Here is a 22,044-nt window from a genome sequence, read left to right on the forward strand (position 1 = left end):
TAGAAACCCAGGACAGATAAACCCCTCAGGACCAACAGTAAGAGTAGAGATACCAGAAGGACAAAGGGAAGGTGGGGGGCAGGTAGGGGGGGGGAAGGGCAGGACCAACAGTGAGAGTAGAGATACCAGGAGGATAAGGGAAAGGTGGAGGGAGAAAGAGGGAATAGATCACAAGGAGCAACATATAACCCCCTCCCAGAGGAACAAACAACAGAAAAGTGGGTGACGGGTGACAGAGGATGATGTAAGATAAGGAAATAATAATCTATAACTTATCAAGGGTCCATGAAGGAGGGAGGGGAGGGAGGGGGAAAATGAGGAGCTGATATAAAGGGCTGAAATAGAAAGAAAATACTTTCAAAATGATGATGGCAACATGCACAAATGTGCTTGACACAATGGATGAATGTATGGATTGTGATACAAGATGTAAGAGCCCCCAATAAAAGTAAAAAAATTTTTAAAAGAAGAAACAGACCTCAGAAAGACATGCACTGTCTAAAAATCAAAGCCTGGACAAAAGCATACCAAGCAAATGGCTACAAAAAAAAGTGTAACGATATTAATTTCTAGGGGAAAAAAGATTTTGAGACAAGAACAGATACTATATAATGATTAAAGGAATAGTCGCCTAAGAAGATATAACCATAATAAACATATATGCACCAATTGGAAAACCCTCAACATACATTAATCAAATTCTCACAGAGTTGAGGAGGGCTATAGAAAGCTTAACAGTAATAATAGGAGACTTCAGGAAGCTCTCAAGGAAAGACAGCTTCAGGAAAGAAACTCAATGCTCTTGAAGACACAAAAGAACTCAACAACACAATCCACAGCTTGATCTCCTAGACATGTCCAGCACATGCCATCCAACAAGAACTTACTATACATTTTTCTCCAAAGCACACGGAACATTCTCAAGAACAGACCACCTACTAGGCCACAAAACATGCCATAATAAAATTGAAAACCATGAGAATCTACAACCTATCTTCTCAGATCACAATGATAAAATAAAATAAATAAAATTCAAAACTAACAAAAAGAACAGAAAAATAAAGACAAATACGTTGAGATTGAACAATATAATACCTAAAAATTACAAAGACACCCCCCCAACACTCTACAAAAAATGTTTAATTTTTTAAAAAAGATTAACACATGCTGGCAAGGTCATTGAGGACAAATGATCATGATTAGATGTATTTTCTTTTTTTGGATAATTCATATGTACTTCAAAATTCCAAGCTTCCTTCTACATGGGACATGGATTTAGAATTATTTAGAAACTATTTTATTAGTGATAAAATGGTTCAAAGTAAAACTATTGATTTATTCTTCTACCAATTGAATGGGAGAGAAATGGTAAAGCTGTGGACAAAAGTTTATTGTGAAGTGGATTGTGTATGCATTCTGACCTTTAGGTATCTAAAGATTCATTTGAATTGAAATTTTTGGAAGAAACGAATTGTTTGTATGCTGCAGAAGGCCAAAAATTAATACAAGAAAGAGTAGTTGCAAAATATCTTAACCATGTAATAAACATTTAAAATAAGGAGACTGAGTATTCATGTATTTGGACCACAGTACACAAAACCCACTAGTTGCCTGTAAGGAACAACAGCTACTTAGAGAACATTAATCCTGTAGAAAGGGTTTGATAACTTACTTGTTGAGAGTAGAATATCTGACCTCACACACATTTCCATCAGGTCACAGGTGGTCAGCAGATAGTACTACAGCACTGGAGTTAATACGTGAAGACTTTGGGAACAATAGTTATCAATTCTGAAAAAGACACAGTGCAAGACCTACTGCCTTTTCAAGATAAAGTGGACCACATTACAGAAGTGTGCTTTCAGGAAAATGAAATGCTTATCAATTTGATGAAGGAATCCTTTGAAATGTTTATCAAGTGACCAAGTGAGCCTGCATAATTAATCTCAAAGTATGTTGAATCAAATTGGGTAATAACAAAGCAACAAATGAAAACTAAACCAAATCCTTGACAAAATTATGATAATAGTCATGTTTATTAATGGTGAAGATGTCTTTGAAGCCTTTTTATAAAAAGAATTTGGCAAAAAATCTCCTTGTTGAGGAAAGTGCCTCAGTGGATACTGAAAATTTATGTTGTCAAAATTAAAACATGAATCTGGTGTTGCTTCTCCGGCAAAACAAGGTCCATAGATCTAATAGTAAACACATCCACAGTGGGACACTGGCCAACACATTCCTATGGAAGTACATTTAACTCTAAAAATGATTCAACTTCAGGAAGTATTTAAGACATTTTATCTTCGAAAGCACTGTGGTGAAGACTCTATTGGCAGGCTACTTTGGGGCATGCTGTTTTAAAAATAGAGTTCAAAGAAAGGAAAAAGTATTTCCAGGTTTCCCTTTTTCAGACATTATTACATCTCATGTTCCATGAAGGGAGTGAATTCAGTTTTGAAGAAATAAAAATGGTTACTGGTATAGAAAATAGTGAATTATGAAGAATATTACCGTTTCTGGCTCATGATAAAGCACATGTACTGATCAAAAGTACACAAGGAAAGGATATAGAATATGGAGAAAAAATAATTTTAATGGCGAGTTCAGCACAAGCTGTTTAGAATAGAGATCAATCAAATTAAAAGAAATGAAAACAGCGAGGAACAATTTAACACCACTAAAAGAGTGGTTCAAGACCAACGAAACGAGACTGAAACTACTGTAGCTAAAATAATGAAGCTGAGACTTCTGGTTATAATCTACTTTATGAATTGCAAACTCAGTTGAAATTTCCAGTCAAATATAGGGATTTAAATAGAGAACTGAATCTCCCAGAGACAGAGACTCTATGGAGAGAGATAAAGATAATCTGAATCAATACCACTACATGGCAGAGTGAAAAAGAACTTCCTTTAGTAAAATACTATAATGCATCTTGAGAGCAATGAAAGACAATTAGGCTGTTTCCAACGGATCCAATACTTGTGGATTTGAATGAAAGGAAATGAATCTTGGACCATGCTTCATAAGATTTAAAGATTTTCGAATGGGATATGTATCTTTTCCCCACTCCTGTTCTTCTTGTTTTTGTAAGCATTTAAGTGGTTTCTACTGCTTTGCAACATAATTTTGAATTTGAACAAGAAGATATGAGTGAAAAGAAATTCTTTTGTAAGGTCTTATTCCTGTGGCAAAAGCTGAAACTTTGATTGTGTGTGTGTGTGTGTGACAGTGAATACACAATTTAAAGGGTCTGAATACTGCATTCTCTAGATGCAAATATTACTTAGGTATTTCCGAAGTCAAAATACTTAGTTGATGAACACTTAGATTGAAACTAAGAACCCTTAATTCGTGAGCATAGGAAGAAATGGTCAGTGTTAAAAGCTGGCTGATCACTGGTACTATTTTCCTAATTTAAAAATGTTGATCTAGTTTGAATCCAGCCCTTAGGGACCCAGCCCATCTTGTGGAGACTACTGGGATTTTTGACTGTTCTTTGAGAGGCACAACATTCTTCATAGGACACACCAGACAGACTCAGGTGGAAACCCCACTAAAGGAATTGGGCTTTATCTCAAACTCACCTGCAGCCCCTTGTCTACAGGTTGAAACGCTAGTGTGAGAAAAATCTGCTCCCCGAGGTTATAACACTGGGAGTCATTAGACTTTGGTTTGGATTTCTTTCCTTGGGGGAACTCAAGGAATGGAGGCCCAGGATTACCATATACTTATTATTGTATCTATTTATAATTTATTTCATTTTAAGTGAACTTCATATTTTAACTCTCTCCTTGCTTTATTATGACAGATATGAATCTGGTAGGCATGGTTCTGCCTTTGATAATGCACATTATTGAAAGTTTGCCCTACCACCAACTCCCATTGTTTGGGTAAATAGTGTCCAGTCATTTAAGAGTTTAGTCTGTGCAAGTCAACAATTCATGCATTGTGATATGTAGCCAGCCTATGCTTGCATGAGTTTTACATATCAACAGAGTTATAAATTCTACACAACCAGCAACACTAAGGATACTATCAATAGAATTGCCTTATGCCTTAGGGAGATGATTGGGAATGTTCTCTAACATAAAATGATAATGATGTCTTTAAGGTGAATCAGAAGCATATATAAACCATAAATATATGAGTGGATTAGAGGCTCGCAGTGAATTCTAGCCCCAATCTAAAAACAATCAGTTCTTATGACATGGCCCTGCCTGCAGAGATCACTGCAGTTTTGGGTGTATATCAAAGTGTGGTGAAGAAAGTTGACGGTGTTTGGCTATCAGAAAAAATAGTGTCTGGGCTCTTAAAGGCTTGCCTTCAAACAAGCAGCCATCTAAGTGAGGGGTATGGAAGAAACACACAAGCCTGTGTGACTCAATGTCTGTAAATAAAAGAATCCAAATCCGAAGGATGGAGTGTTATCAGAGCTTAAATCGTGAACACCTGATTTGAAGAAAACTACGGATGACCTTGAAAGCCCAAAATCATTAGTAGAATTCTTCAATTTCTTCATCACTAGCTTTTGTAGTTGGTATATATATTTGAAAAATAGTTGTATTGATTTTCATGAAGAGATATAATTCTATCACAGATAGCACTGTACTTCAAGATTAATTCTGTAGTGGCCTTTTGACAATGAATGCCAAACCATTCCTTTAGATTGTTATTGCCAGCATAGTAAATAATACAATTTACTGATTCAAAAAAAGCCAATACCAGCCCATTTCATTTCACTAATGCCCACAACATCGATTTTTATGTATTCCATTTCATTTTTGATGAATTCTAATATTCCTAGATTCAAACTTTGCACATCCCAAGTTCCAATTATGAACGGATTTATACAGTTGCTTCTCCTTACCTTGAATCATGCCCCATCAGCAAAAGAAGATGCCAAAGGCTTCAGTCCCCCAGGCTTTACCTGACTCACCTCACAATGGTACTCTATCCCTCCTCCTTAGTCACACTTCAGTGTTCTGCTCCAGTCATTCGGCTTTCAATATTTGACAATGTTTCGAAGCTAAACATAAGATGTTCAGTGGCTTCTTCTTCCTAAGTGATGAGCCAAGTCCTTCTTCATTGCTGTTCTTAGTATGGAAGCTCCTCTGAAACGTATTCACTTTCTGTGTCCCTATTAGGATTTGAAATACCACTGACATCGTGTCCAGCACCACAGCAGTGGTTAAAGTAATCCGTTTCCAGTGGAACGAGCGGTGGTTTGAACACACCAGATACTCTGCTGGGAAAATGTGTGGTGCTCTGTTTCCATCAAAGTCACTGGTGGCACAGCGGGTACCTGCTTGGCTGCTGTGCAGAAGAAAGATGTGGCAGTCAGCCTTGGAAACATTATGGTGCATAACTATTCTGATGTACAGGGTTTCTGTGCGTTATTATCAACTCAATACCAATAGACTTGATGCTGTGTATTTTATATGCTATTCTATAAAATACATATATTAGGATTATGTGTGTTTGAAAGTGACACAAAACCCAAGGTAAAGTTGTTTGTAATGCTCTGAGGCAAGCCGTACAAAGATGTGGCGGTTCCACATGATCGGGAAGCCAACTTTCTCCCATAGTCTTGTTCTGCCATTCTCAACATATTGCCTTCACCCCCTGGCCTTAGGTGGCTGCTTGAGTTCTATCCATCATGCTTGCTTCCCATTCAACAGAAAGCGGCAAGTTAGGAAGAAGAGTGCACCCCCATGCCCTTAGATATTATTCAGAAGTTTCTGGAAACTTCTCCTTAAATATCTGATAACCGGAATGTAGCTACATGGCTACCAAGGAAACCAAGAAATATAGTTTCAATTCTAGACTAGCATGTTCCTAACTGAAATTTAGAGCTTCTGTGACAGAGGAAGAAGATGGCAGATTGAGGAGGTCACCATGCTCTCTCTACTACACATACTTATTTCTGTAAAAACAAAACCAAACCAAAAATCCATTGTCTTTGAGTTATAAGAGTCCGAATCAACTCACTGGCAGTGGGTGGCAGTAGTGAAGTTGACTTTAACCCATGGCAATCCTGAAGGATCAAGTAGCAATGCGCATAGGGTTTGGAAGGCACACAACCACTTCCTTCTTGTACAGAGCAGTGGTCTTTCTGTTAGTAACCAAACACTTTTCTACTGGGCCACCAATTATGCACCTGATGATCTGAGGTGTTCTAGCTGAGAAGCAAGCCCAAGACATACAACTATGATTGGAATGGGGTGGACATCAATCTGAAACCTTGGGAGAATTTTGAAAATGTCGGACAAAAACGATCCAGAAAAGAACATAAACACCAAGTCAACCTCCAAACTCAACCACACTCTAGCCTCATCCCAGTTGTGAGTGTTTGCTCTGTTGATCTTCCGTCTTCAGTGGCCAACACCATTTGTCTCCAGCCTTCAGTGCCCAAGGATGACACAAGATAACATGTGTCTGTGATGTGTTCTTCTGAGAGAAACTCTTTCCAGTTGAATTGGAAACCTTGGTTTCTATTAGAATGAGCTTTACTAACGCTCTGGAGTGGGGTGGGGAAAACCACTAATGGTGGCGACTTCAGAGCATCGAGTCTAAATAATCCTCCTTCACTGGGAAAACCCAATGCACTGCCTGTAGCAGATTGTGACTTAGAGACACAGAGCAGATTCTGACATAGAGAATCATAGAACGTCCCCTGTGGATTTGAGACTCTTTATGGGAGTAGAAAGCCTCGCCTTTCTTCCACTAGCAGCTGGTGGTTTCAAATTGCGACTTTGCTGTTTGTAGCATAACCAGTACACCAGGGTTCTCATTACTTGGGAAAATAGGCTCATGGCTAGGTAAATGTGGGCAAGTGGTGTGTAAGGGAGAGAAGGACTGTGTGTGTGTGTGTGTGTGTGTGTATGTGTGTGTGTGTGTGTGTGTGTGTGTGAGAGAGAGAGAGAGAGAGAGAGAGAGAGAGAGAGAGAGAGAGAGAGAGAAGTTGCAGCAGGCAGTATGAGGCATAATTCTCAAGATGGGTAGGCTTGTTTATGGCCTAAATACTAAGGCCTATGTGTAGACTTTGGAAGGTTCTGGTCCCAGGCTCCTATATCCTCCCACATAAATCTCGCTTCCTGACCTGAACTGATAGTCACCAAGTAAGTAACAGTCATCATTACTGCTGTCTACATTCACCAATATAACATATCCCATTGATCATACGCTGCACATAAAAAGTATAACATATAGCTTTTGGAAGAAAACTCAGGAGCCACATAGTGAGTTATATGAAATTCATATAGAGAATAAATACTGATAAGAGTCATAAGCTCTATTAACACTCCATAGGGTGCCCCATGGTGAAGGAGAGTCGTGGAACAAACTCTGGGAGAAGGGGGAGGGAGGTGAGGCCTCATGAAGGAACAGTCAGCGCTCTCTCCCTTGCCAGATGCCAGCTAAGCAATGTAACAAACATGGGCTTAGCATGCAATGGGGTGCGGGTGGGTGGGGGGGGCCCTGAGAGCATTAAGGGGTCACGCATTCCCTTATGCATAGTTGGCCACAGAGACCTTTACCCAGGGGTGGAATTCAGATGTTCCAGCATAACAGATATCTAATTTTTTGTTGAGTTTGGTGAATTTGTTGTTAAAATAGTATTTGAAATTAGGGTTCTCTCTAAGGTGGGAGGCTGGGCAGCTGGAAATCACAAATTTACATTCTTTGCACTTTTTAATGTTCCTCTGGGAAACAGGGTATTCTAAGCACCAGTACTAATGTTCCTTCCATTCACAGGTATAAAAAATTAGATAAAAGTATGCTTGTAATATTTATTCATTTCATAAAACATAAAAAATGAAATGCTACATTTTTATTCCCTTGTATTTGTTACTTCAGTAAGCAAAAGTGTAACATAAAGAGAAACAAAAGTATAACAAAGAGAAAAGGTGCCAAATAATCAGGGTGACAAGCTGCCATCAGTTTAGCTTTGTGTTGTGCCTGAAATTCCCACAAGATATGTGAGTGTGCTGGTGTTCCCCATCAATAAAACCAGTAGGAATCTAGGCGACAATGAACCAATAGGAATGTATGGGGCCATATGGAAAAAATTGATAAATTCATTATTTCAGAGACCTTCAAAAATAAAATTTGCAGGAAATCATTGATTTTTTTTTCAGGCTCCTTTGGGAAAGAAACTTTTAGAAAGCACCGTAATAAGCTTGGGGGGAGAGGGAAGATGAATGGATTATGAATATTTAAAAGTAAGTTTCAAGCCAATTTCAAGTTAGGAATAAATTAAAATTTCTTAATTTTTTTGGATCCAGATTATTGGAATTTTGAAGAACTAGTCCCATGGAAAGCAGCTAAAGAAGAATTGCTCATATTTAATGAATTTTTAATTACCAAATTGATATTAATAATTATTGAGGCTTTGTGGAAAACATTATAAAAATTTCCCCAGAATCATATAATTCCCGAAAATTTCAAAGAGCTAAAAATTTGTCAGAACTATTGTTGTAAGTTCAGCAGAAGCGGAAAGGGGTTTCTCAAAGATGAACAGAATATATTCAAAGAAGAGAAATCGCCTGTACCTAATATCTCCAACACAATGACTATGAGCCTAATTGGCCTTCGACAGGAATGGGATCCTCTTCCTACAGTGAAAAGATAACCCCGGGTGAATACCATGGGTAGTAATGCTCAGATGAAAGCAGAGAATATTTCAAGTGAAGATGTCAAACAATAAACAATATGAAAATACCTTAAATAAGAGTTATATTGGTTTTGTCAGGTATTATTTACTATCTTTTCATTAATATTTTTAAACTCTTATAATCTAGTTTATATAGCTCTTTTATTGTACTTACTGAAGTATTAACTGTATGAAATAATAAACTACCTTTCAGGGTTTTTTTTTTTTAACACTTAAAGCGGTCATTAGGGCAGCAAACCTGTTGTTAAATTATTCTCACCTTTGCCTTCACTGCCCTGACCCAATGTATCCACGTACCAGCGTTCCTCCCTCTTACAATGTTCCTCCTGCGCCCTCTACTGAGCAAACTTGACATTGCGCTCAGTATGAAGGCGAGTAAATCCACGATCATCAGAGGTGTGAGGGTGATTATCTGAGAGCACTAGATTACTAGCTGGTACCGTGGGCCTGGATACAAAGAGACTTCTTGCACAAAACACCCAACAAGTAACCATAAAGCTTGATAATTGGATGTCATATCATTTAAAACCTCTGTTTCCCCCCAAATTAAGAAAATAATAGGCAAGAACATTTGGAGTAATATTTTTAAAGCATAGTATACCTGAAAATCAAATTAGCTATATGCATGGGAAGATATTATGGAGAGGTTTAATATTATCAGCAAAAAATGAGACCAGGGGCTTCCTGTGGAACAGATCATCAATTGCTCTTATGCAAACTCAGCTAAAGAAAATGAACAAGTCCACAAGAACCAAAAACACAACCTTGAGTATATTTCACCCAAGTTTAGAAAAGATGCCAAGATTATATTTGATGATTTGAACACGAGTGACACAATATCTGGTAGGTTGTGGGACAACATAAACAACATTATACATGAAAGAAGCAAAAGGTAATTTAAAAGGCAAGAAAGAAAGAAACACTAAAGTGGATGGATGTCAGAAGAGACTCAAACTTGCTCTTGAAGAAAATGGTTAGGGCAAAGAATGTACAGATGTGCTTTATACAATTGATGTATGTATATGTATGGACTGTGATAAGAGTTGTATGAGCCCCTAATAAAACGTTTTAAAAAATTTTCAAAGGGAAGCTCAAGAAGATGCTAAGTTTTCTAATGAAGTGTGCAGAGACCTTGAGAGCATGGTCAGTGTATCTCAAGCTGAAAGAATTGAGAAAAAAGTCAAGGCTGGAGGTGTAATGTTGAAGGATGTGCTGAGTAATATCCAACACTTATATGTCAGATTGGCAGTGGCTTGTGTGTTGCTGTGATACTCGAAGCTATGGCAACGAACAGATTATGAAGAAATAGACTGCCTACTTCTGAGATATTAGCCACTGAAAATCTTATTCATAGCAATGACACAGTGGCTAAAACAATAGGCTTAAACATAACAAGTGTTTAATTCATTTTTGTGATAGCAGGTTTATTTATTCTGCCAAATAGAGCAACGGGAACATGTGGACAGAGTTTAATCAGGTCGCAGCTTGATTGGAGGATGACCAAAGTAAATAAAGACAGCTGGCAGCCCATCTCTTTCTAGCTTACTGGTGATAGGACCAGCGTGTTGCTGCTGCCTCAACCTGTGTGCGTGCGACACTCCGTGTGGGCTAAGCCAGCTTGTGCATCTTGTCTCTAGAGCTTGAGGCTCCTTCGAGACTTGCTGTGCTGCTGTATACGTTGCTAGAGCTCGAGGCTGGTAGATCCTGTTGTTGTGCTTGAGTCTGAGATCCCATCATGGTCTGCTTTGCGAAGCTCCCGAGCTATTGTTGCTGACTCACCCTGCTGTCTGCTGCCTGTGGGCAGACTCTGCCTGCCTTGCCTGAGAAGGACCCTGCTGTCTTGACCCTGATTAGACCCAGCAGCCCACGTGAGTTGAAGGACTTCCAGTACATTAACTGTTCCATGAAAGTGGGTTGAGCTGAGTCCTCTGTACTATAGCGTATGGACTAATTAACTGTTATATTCCTTCTTGCAGTATAAGTCTATCCTCTTACATATATATATAAGTGTCCTGGTTTTGTTTTTCTAGGGAACCCTGCCGAGCACAGTTTTGTTGTACATTGGGTAGCTATGAGTCAGAATTCACTTCACAGTGCTTAACAACGCAAAACAAAAACACTCAACTTCACTGCCATTGATTGATTGGTAATAACCCTATAGAAGAGAGTAGAACTATTCCAATGCTTTTCAAAGACTATAATTCTTTATAGGAATAAAGAATTTCTTCCATGGATCAACTGATATTTCTCCTGCTGGTACTTTCGAACTGCTAACTTTGTAGTTACCAACCTAATATGTATGTCACCAGGGCTCCTGTGCCTAACAACAACACGGGCAATTTATTGAACAATACAGGAAGAACCAAAAGAAAATAGAAGGAATGCATAGAGTCAGTGTACAAAAAAAAAGAGTAAGAATTGCTCAGTGTGCACCGTTTCAAGAGATAGCATTTATCAAGAACCAATGACATTGAAGGAAGAAGTCTAAGCTGTATTGAAGACACTGACTAAAAACAACGCTCCAGGAATTGATAGAATGCCAGTAGAAATGTTTCAACAAACTGGTGATGCACGGAAAGCACTCACTCGTCTATGTCAACGATTAGGAGAGATTCATATCTGAGCCTATTACAAAGTAAAATCACCCAACAGAATGTTAAAATGATTGAGCACTATCATATGCAAGTAAAAGTTTGCTGAACATAATTTTAAAGTCGTTACAGCAGCACATCAACAGGGAGCGGCCAGAAATCCAAGCAGATCCAGGAGAGGACATGGCATGAGGGATAGCGTGGCTGGCATCAGCTGGATCTTAGCTCAAAACAGAGAATTCCAGTAGGACGTTTACTTGTGTTTTGTTGGGTATGCAAAACATTCGACTGTGTGAATCATAACATTGTGATAATTTTGTGAAGAACGGTAATTCTAGAACACTTCATTACATTAATGTGGTTCTATACATGGGTCAAGAGGCAAATGTTCAAGCAGAATAAGGGCGTTTTGTGTGATTTAAGATCAGGAAACGTGTGCAGTAGGGTTGTGTCTTATCACCACATTTATTTATTCTGTATGCTGAACAAATAATCAAGAAGTTGGACTACACGAAGTAGCATGTGGTATCAGGATTAGAGGAAGCCATATTGAACACCTCCTATATGCAGAAGACCCTGTCTTGCTTGGCTCAAGGTGAGTAGGATGCAAAGCACTTACTGATGAAAATCAAAGTGTGGATTTCAGCACGACTTAAAGAATATCCTCCCAACTGGGCCAATGGGCAATATCATGATAAACAGAGATAAGATTGAAGTTGTCAAGGATTTTGAGGTTTCTTGAACCCACAATTAATGTTCATGAAAACAGCAGCCAAGAAATCAAAGAATATATTGCATCAGACACATCAGCAGCCAAAACTTCTTTAAAGTGTTGAAGAGCAAGGATGTCACTTTAAGGACTAAGATGCCCCTGACTTAACCCATGGTATTCTCAATCACTTCATACGCATGTGAAAGTTGGGCAGTGAATAAGTAAGGAAGACCACAGAAGAACTGATGCATTTGAACCATGATATTGATAAAGAAAATGCAAATGCTATCGAGTCTCAGAACAACAATCAAATCTGTCTCGGAAGAAGTAGAGCTGGAATGTTCCTTAGACATGAGGATGGTTTGATTTTGTCTCATGTACTTTGTACATGTTATTAGGAAAGACCAGTCCCTGGAAAGGGTTAACATGGTTGGTAAAGTGAGGGTCAGCCGGTCTTTGGAAGACTCTCAAGGAAATGAATTGACAGAGTGTGTTAGGCTGGGTTGAGTAGAGAAACAAATCCAGTGGTACCTACATATATGTAAGAAAGTTTTATATCAAGAAGTAATTATATATCAAAAACATCCCAGGCCAGTCCAGATCCAGTCCATAAGTCTGATACTAGTCCATAAGTCCCTCTTCAGACTAATACAACCATATGCATTGATGCAGAATGGAGGAAGATTGCAGCCCAGTGGGTGCAAAGTTAGGTGAATCCAATGGCAGTGACCACATCACAGGGCTCTGGCAGGTCTCAGCATGGTTTGCCAGCAAGAAGGTGAAGGTGAAGGTGAGGATGGGTGGGGTCGGGGGAGGTTCCCAGGACCCTCCTTATGAGAAGGCCATGCCCACAAGGAGGCACCATCAGGCTGTGACCTGATTGACAGGTTGAATACCACCCCAACACGATTACATATCTTCAAGTTAGCATGAAATTATGTAACTACCATACACAGTGTCTGAAATAATAGGCTAAATGTTTATTACTGCCAGATGTACATCATTAATGTGCAAAATATTTGGATAGTAGATTTTTTTTACTATTGGGGTAAATGCAAAATATCAGATATAGAGATAGTAAATGAGAACTAGCTATATATATGCTTTTCTTGTATTAATGTCCCCATTAGGACTTCTAATACAATATTGAATAGAAGTGGTGAGAGTGGACATCTTTGTCTTCTTCCTGATTTCAAAGGAGAAATTCTCAATCATTCTCCATAAAGTGTAATGTTGGTTGTTGATGTTTCATATATTCCCTGAATCATATTGAGGAACTTCCCTTCTATTTCAATATTCTTGAGAGTTTTTGACTCGAAAGGATGCTGTGTTTTGTAAGCTACTGTTTCTGCATTGATATAGATGACCATGTGGTTCTTATCCTTTGTTCTACCAAAGTATGTATTGCATGGGGCAAATCTGATACCTACATTCTTTTAAGGTTTTGAAGAGCAAAGATGTCACCTTGAGGACTAAAGTCTCTCTTCTAGATGTTCATGACCTAGGCCATGGTATTTTCTATCGTTTCATACGCTAAAATTTGGACAATGAATAAGAAAAAACAAAGAACTGATGTATTTGAATTATTGCCATGGGCAGCTAGGAGAACAAGCGAATCTGTCTTGGAAGAAGAACATCCAGTGTTCCTTCGAGACAAAATGGCAAGACTTCGTTCCTTAGCGACAAAATGGCAAGTCTCAAGTATTTTGAACGTGTCATCAGGGGGAATCAGGCCCCAGAAAAGGCAATGATGCTTCATGAAGTAGAGGGTAAGCAAAAAAAGAAGGACACCCTGGAGGAGATGGATTGACTCTGTGGCTGCAACAATGGGTTCAAACATCGGAACGCTTGTGAGGATGGCTAAGGACGAGGTAGTGTTTCAGTCGGTTGCACACAAGGTTGCTATGAGTTGAAACTGACCTGGCAGCACCCAATAACAACATTAATTTTATAAAGGCAAACAATCTCCACATTTCTGGAATAATCCTACTCGGTCATGATGGATGCTTCTTTTAATATACTTGAGCAATCGGATCATAAGTACGTTGTTGACGATTTCGTCTCTATAGTCATAAGGGAAATTGCCTCTTTTCTTGTGGTATCTTGGTCTAGTTTTGGCATTAGGATTATGTTCGATTCATATATAATTTAGGGAGTAATTTTTCCTTCTCTATCTTTTAGGAAGGTTTAAGCAGGATTAGTGATAATTCTTCTCTAAATATGTTTCTGAATGTTTGATGCAGGATTTTTGGGGGATAGCATGTGGCATCAGGGTTAGAGGAACACCTCCTATACGCAGAGTATACTGTCTTGCTTGGCTCAAGGTGAGTAGGATGCAAAGCACTTACTGATGAAAATCAAAGTGTGGATGGCAGCACGACTTAAGTCTGTTAAGACTTTCTGTTTCCTCTTGAGTCAGTTTTGGTAGGATGGGTGCTTCTACATTTGTCCATTTCATCTGTATCTAGTTTGTTGGCATACTGTTGTGTGTAATATTCCATCATAATTCTCTTTATTTTAATCAATTCAGTTGTAATGTCTCTTTTTTTCCCTTATTTTGGTTATGTGTGACTTTCATCTTCTTCTTTGCATCAGATTAGCTAAATGCTTGTCAATTTTATTCATCTTTTTCCAAGAAACAACTTCTGGTGTTCTTGATTGACTATTATTTTGCTGTTTTTGCTTTTATTGATTTCTACTCTTGTTTATTTTTCTTATTCTGATAGTTTTAAGCTTAGTTTGATCTACCCTTTCCAGTTCCTGGAATTGTCTAATTAGATTGTCTCTCCTCCTCCTCCTCTTTCTTCTTCTTCTTTTCATGGGACATTTTTCGCTATAGCTTTCTGAGTATCCCCTTTCCTGTATCCTATACAGTTTAGCATCTTGGGCTCCCATTACGATTTGACTTTTAAAAATTTAGAAGTTCTCTTTTGATTTCTTCCTCGATCCTTTCCAGTATTTTGTGCTGTTGTTCTTTCTGTTATTGCTTTCTAGCTTTACTCCATTGTAGTCAAAGAAAATATTTTGTGGAATTTAAATCTTCCTTAATTAGTGGCTACTGATTTGTTACCTAACATGTGGTCTATCCTGGAAGATAATCACTGTGTACTGGAGCATAATGTATATTGTACTATTTTTTAATGAAATATCCCATATGTCTGTTAATTCTAGATGGCTTATAGTGTCACCCAGGTACTCCATTTCCTTGTCGACTTCTTTCTAGATGTCCTACTCAATATTGAAATGGTGTATTGAAGTTTCTGATTATTATTGTAGTATAGTTATCTATTTCTTCAATTATAATGTGTTTGCTTTAGATATTTAGGTGTTCAAATGTTTACTGCTCTTGAACTGAGTTGTGCCCCGCCCACAAAAAATATGTGTAACTTTGCTTGACCGTGATTCTTAGTGGTTTGGAATTTACATAACTGACATATGTTGACAGTTATGTAATACTGTAACCATCCCCAATGATGTGATCTAGTATGATCAGTCAATCAGTTCACAATTTTGATTCAATGTAAGGGGTGTGGCCTACCTCACCTTTTATCTTACAAAAGACAAAAAGGAAAGAAACAGAGCTTATAAAGAGGATGAATTACCACTAAGCAGAAAGCATTGGCCCATGGTCCAAATCTATCAATCACTCTGCAGAAGAAAGATGAAGCTGTCTGCTTCTGTGAAGTCTATGATCTCAGAACCAAAGGAGTAGTTCTATTCTATAGGATAGTTATGAGTTGAAATACATTTGATAGCAGCGGATTTGGGTAAGCCTTCTTTGTCTTTGCCCTTTCCTCAAAATTCACTGACAAAGAGTTGATTCCAACTTATAGTGTCCTAATAGGACACAATAGAACTGCCTCTGTGGGTTCCTGAGGTTTTAAATTTTTATGAGACCAAGAAACCTCATCTTTCTTCTGCAGAGTGACTGTTGTATTAGAACTGCTGACCTTTCAGTTAGCAGCCCAAAGAGTAACCTGCTATGTCACCAGGACTCTTTACTATTGTCTGCTTTTGAGTTCTGTTGGTTACTTGTAGTCAGCCATTAAAATTCCCTTCTCCCCTTTCTTTTCGCGCAGTTGACTATTGAACAATACCAGTTTGAACTGCTTGGGACCACATAAACACAGGCTTAAAAACAGAACAAAATGCTAGCCATCTCTCCATGAGAAGGTTATCTCTCCAATAAATTATGTATCATAGTAAAAAGTCATCTCTCATACTTCTTGTGTCATGTTTTATCATGTTTAGTGCAATACTTTTTATTTTGCTCAGTGCATCTTCTGAGCATGGTTCGTTCAATACTGTAAATCTTGAATAACATAAAACTCATATGAAATGCCACTAGTGATGCTGGAAGTGCTCCCAAGAAGCAAAGTTATGACACTACAAGAAAAATTGAACTGCTTAATATGTACTATTGATTGAGGTCAGCATATGCAATTTCCAATCATGCCAAATTAAACAAATCATTGTGAAGGACCATTGTAAAAAATAGAAAGAAAGAAAGAGAAAGAAAGAAAACTGAAGCCATCACTATGCCTGTAGGGCGGTAGAATTTTGCACTTTGTTCAATTATTTTTTAATCTTATATGGAAAATGCAGCTTTTATGTGACTGTATAAAGTATATAATAATACAGAGTCTGGGTTAAACAACTCTTTGCTGTTGACAAGGTTTCCAGTCATTAGTAGCCATTTCGGGAGAGTCAGAAGTTGTATTCAGAATATCAACTGCCATGGAGCCAGTTCCTAGTGATTATTACAAACCTTCTACTTGTATTTATAACGTCCTAGGACAAGTGAGCTGCACATTGTGCAGGCCAGAATTTCAAAACCACCAGCTGCTCAAAGGGAGAAAGACAAGGCTTTCTACTCCCGTAAAGACCTGCCGTTTTAGAAGCCCACGGGGGCAACTGTACTCTGTCCTATAGGGTTGCGATGAGTTGGAATCAACTCAATGGCAGTGAGTTTGTTTTTGTTGTTTTTTGAGAGGGTAAGTTCATCTTGATAGCACAATAATTAAAGTACTCAGCTGCTAAAGGAGAGATGGAAAGTTTGAACTCATTAGCTGCTCTGTGTGAGAAAAAGAATATAATCTGCTTCTATAAAAATTACAGCCTTGAAAACTCTATGTAGCAGTTCTACTCTGTCCTCTAGGGTCATTATGAATCAAAAGCTTGACAGAAATGGATATGGGTAGGGTAAGTTGGTACCAATTTGACATCAGCAATAAACAAGAAATTGTACACCTTTACCATTCTTCCCTTCCCCTCATTGTGTTTATATCAGTAAGTACAACTTTATATTTCATCTTCCTTGTAACAGAATCTTATCCTTGCATCTTATATATTTTTCATTAAAAACCACGAAGAACAGCTAGGAGGCAAAGGGCATTTATAGAGGTCTAAATAAAGGCATGTACATATGCAAATATATTTATATATGAAGATTGGGAAATAGATCTATGTGCATATATTTATAGGTTTAGTATTAAGGTAGCAGAAGGACATTTGGCCTCCACTCAAGTACTCCCTCAATGCAAGAATACTTTCTTCTATTAAATTGACATTTTATGATGCTCACCTTCCCGACACAACCACTGAAGACAAAGCGGGTGAATAAGTAAATGTGGTGAAGAAAGCTGATGGTGCCCGGCTATCAAAAGATATAGCGTCTGGGATCTTAAAAGCTTGAAGGTAAACAAGTGGACATCTAGTTCAGAAGCAACAAAGCCCACATGGAAGAAGCACACCAGCCTGTGTGATCATGAGGTGCCGAAGGGATCACCTATCAGACATCAAAGAACAAAACATCATATCATTATGTGCTCACCTCCCTGATACGATCGCTGAAGACAAATGGGTGCATAAGCAAATGTAGCAAAGAAAGCTGATGGTGCCCGGCTATCAAAAGGTATAGCATTTGGGGTCTTAAAGGCTTGAAGGTAAACAATTGGCCATCTAGCTCAGAAGCAACAAAGCCCACATGGAAGAAGCACACCAGCCTGTGCAATCACGAGGTGTTGAAGGGATCAGGCATCAGGCATCATCAGAACAAAAAACCATATCATAGTGAATAAGGGGGGAAGTGTGGAGTGGAGACCGAAAACCCATTTGTAGGCCACTGGACATCCCCCTTACAGAAGGGTCTCGGGGAGGAGATGAGCCAGTCAGGGTGTGATGTAGCAACAATGAAACATACAACTTTCCTCTAGTTCTTAAATGCTTCCTCCTCCCCTACTATCATGATCCCAATTCTACCTTGCAAGTCTGGCAAGACCAGAGAATGTACACTGGTACAGATAGGAACTGGAAACACAGAGAATCCAGAGCAGATGATCCCTTCAGGACCAGTGATGTGAGTTGTGATACTGGGAGCTTGGAAAGGGGGAACCGATGACAAGGATCGACATGTGACCTCCTCCCTGGGGGATGGACAGCAGAGGAGTGGGTAAGGGGAGACGTCAGACAGGGAAAGATATGACAAAATAATAATTTATAAATTATCAAGGGTTCATGAGGGAGGGCGAAGGGGTGGGAGGGGAACAAATGACATTCTGATGTCCGGGGCTTAGGTGGAGAGCAAATGTTTTGAGAATGATGAGGGCAATGAATGTACAAATGTGCTTTATACAATTGATGTATGTATGGATTGTGATAAGAGTTGTATGAGCCCCTAATTTAAAAAAAAACCATGAAGAACAAAATTATTATAATTACCTTGGATGAATACTAGCCCTTACAATTCCATTTCTTAGGAAACTTTCTTTTTATGAATAGCTTTGCATTACTTAAAGTCTGGTGTATATGAATTCTCAGCTGCTGCTTGGCTGGGAATATTTAAAATTTCCCCTTATTCTTGAAGAATAGTTCTGTTGGTTATAATAGTCTTCACTAGCAGAATTTTCTTTTTCCTTTAGCACTTTAAATATATCACTCCATTGCTTTCCCTTCTCTATTTGTGCAGTCATGTTTTCATTTTAAAGATCTGCACCCAGTAAGCCCTGTTCAAGGCTGGGTGTTGCCCTGTGGTTTTGCCCAATGCTTCCTCCCTGCTGTGTGGAGTTTACATCTGAACTGTCATTTCAAGGGAAGCACATGCTGACACCTTTCTTTTTCAAGAGGAGGAGAAGGCACTCTGAGAAGGATGTCTGCAATCTCTCTTGTTGGATGCAGAGTTCTAGTTTCACTGTGTGGACTGCTTATATGACTCACTGCTTGCATGTGGGTCATATAAGTAGATTCCACTTATATATGACCCATTTCTTGGCTCCACTGTAGGAATTCGTATCAGTTCAGTAGCTGACAGTTACCTTATAGGGAAGGGGGGCAGTCGTGCTCTGAAAAGATTCTCAAGGTCTGCCTAGTTGCTATCAGAGGCCCTAATTCCCACCCCATCTGAGCTGTAGTATGTTAGCTGTGGTTGTAATTACCCCTCAAGACACCTGTATCCTAGCACACAGTCACTTTAATCAGAAATTCTCAATCCCTATAGGCAGGGGGAGCAGACAGACCTGAGCTGATCCTCAGGGCGAAATGTCTTATTGGTAATAGAGGCCTTGGCTAGAGGGTACACAGAAGGAGCTTCATTTATTTATCTATTTATTTTCTACTGTGGAGCAAACAGCACTTCATGTGGCCTTCTGTAGCAATTTGAAGTAGCTGAGGTGATGTTGTCATGCCAGGATGTTCTGAACAGACCGCAGGGGTCTTATCTCTTTTTACAGGTATGGTAAATAAGGAAGAAGAATTTTTTTGCTAGGACCACTTCTCCAGTTAACAGCAGCTGGTGGCTATGAGGAAGTAGAGATTATTGTGAATTCATTGATTCTTTTTCCATCTGCAGTTATTTGCTGCTATTCTCTGCACACAAAGTCAGAATCCCTAAAAGCTGAGCACTGTTTTTTTGTATTTGTGGGGGAAGTGAAAAATGATGGTCTGTTGATATCAGCATCTTCCCAGTATCTTCACAGCATTGTTTTGGGAAGCTAATAATAATGATAATAATAATAATAATAAATGTTTATTAGAGCTTAAATTCTGAGCACCAGGTTTGCAGAAGTCTATGGCTTATAGTGACACCCCAAATCCATTTGCAGAGTCCCTGTGTGGATCAAATCTCCACTGAATTCCTCATGACTGCTTTTTAAAATTCATTTTATGGAGCTCCTACAGATATCATAACATCCCACAGTTCAATTGCATTAAGCAGTGCTGTAAAGTCGCTACCATAGTCAGTTTCAAAACATTTTCTTTCTTCTTGAACTCCTTGATATCAGCTCCCTTTTATCTCCTCCCTCCCCCCCCACACCCCTCCAGGAACCTTCTTCTTCTTTTGTCTATAACAGTGTGGGTTTGGTGATTGTTTGTTTGCCTTCTCTTACACAGTCCAATATATCCATTCCCACCGAGTGGGGTTATACAGTCATCAATGCTGTCCGTTCCCCATTCCTCCTCTCCCCCCTTCCCTCAGGGAACCACTACTCCTGTTACTGTTTCTGAAGTGTTATCTATCTTGACTTTCTTATATCAAAGATCTTCACTATACAAATGACCATATGCAAATCTAACATGATTAATAAAATAAAACAAAGAAAAACCATAATAGTAAGGGGAGGAAATATTAAAGAACAAGAGAATATTTATGGGGTTCATCAGTGCCACACCACACCCTGGATTTATCATCTCTTCTCTGTGGCCCTTCTGAGAGGCACTGTCTAATCATTTTACTGGTGGGTTTGGGGTCTCCACTACATCCACACCCCTTCACATTGATTTGGTTGCTTGGGTTTGAACTTCTGATGCCTCCACCTGTTGACCCCTTATGATCACACAGGCTGTTCTTTTTCCATGTGGGCTTCCCTGCTAGATGCTTCCTGCTAGAAGGCCACTTGTTTAACTACAAGCGGTAAGACATCAGATGTTATATCTTTTAATAGCCGGGCACCACCAGCTTTTTCACCACATTTGCTATGCACCCATTTTGTCTTCAGCAATCATGTCAGGAAGGTGAGAGTCATAAAAGTGTTACATTATTAGAACAAGTTGTTCTTGTACTGAGGTAAGATTTAAGTAGAGGACCAAAGTTCATCTGCTTCATTGTTGCATTTGCATATATATGCATATATAAACAAACATATTTTTTCCCTTTCTGCCTTCCTCTCCCCCCCCCTCCTACCCCACTATTATGTTTAGCCATCGTTCACCTCTCAGTAATTCCTCTCAGATACATGTCAATTGGTCAAACAGGACCAAGAAAGCTACACCCTCCTCGCCATCAATTTTAGAACACTTACTACTCCCCTGTACCCATTATTGTTGGCTCCCATTTATCTCCACCCCCACAAGAATCATTGGTCCAGTAGCTGTGCCCGTAAGATTGCCTATCCTTTCTATCTTGTACAGATAAATTAACAAAAAGAAAGAAAGAAAAAGTGAACAGAGTTGTCCTCAGGCAGAAAGTGGATGCCTTAGAAAGTGGATGGCCTCCTCTGATTTAACCAGCCTGGGGCATGATAATCTCTTTCAGATGATTGCCTAGGTGTGTGCTCGGTGAAGACATCCATACTGCGGTCTCTTAGTTATGAGTCATGCCAGGTGAGAAAGTTAAGGTTGAGTGTGCCGAGCTGGCTGATAAACACATGTGGGGTTAATTGAAGGGCAGGGAGATAAATGGCTCAATGAGCCTCGCCTTTCTAGTTCTCAGGTCTCCTGATTTCTGATGGTCAGACCAGGGTGCAGCTGCCTTAGCCAGTTCCCTGCTTCAGCTGGCAAGGCTCACTTCCTGCAAGACACCCCCAAGGAGAAGCCCATGAACCTACCCCGATGCAGCCCTGCCAGTACTGGGATGCTTACACGTTCACTGACTCGGCTTTCCTCCTGCAGTTGGCGTCACTGCGTGTGTTTTGTGAGATGGAGGAGGACATTGTGGATTGGTGTTGGACATATGAACTAATGTTGGACTTGTGGGCTTGGGCAGCACTGGGTTGGGATGCTTTCTTAATGGACACTTACCCTTTAAGTAAAACTCTCTCTTATACATATAAATTTCTATAGATTTATTTCCC

At 39.2% G+C, this 22,044-nt stretch overlaps 1 pseudogene; it reads left to right on the forward strand.

Annotated features, from left to right (window-relative positions):
- Window positions 1-1,135: 1,135 nt before the first annotated feature.
- On the forward strand, window positions 1,136-2,899 carry LOC142449176 (cullin-4A pseudogene; annotated as a pseudogene).
- The last annotated feature ends 19,145 nt before the right edge of the window (window positions 2,900-22,044 follow it).

The sequence above is a fragment of the Tenrec ecaudatus genome, chromosome 5 (genome assembly GCF_050624435.1).
Source record: "Tenrec ecaudatus isolate mTenEca1 chromosome 5, mTenEca1.hap1, whole genome shotgun sequence".
Lineage (NCBI taxonomy): Eukaryota > Metazoa > Chordata > Mammalia > Afrosoricida > Tenrecidae > Tenrec > Tenrec ecaudatus.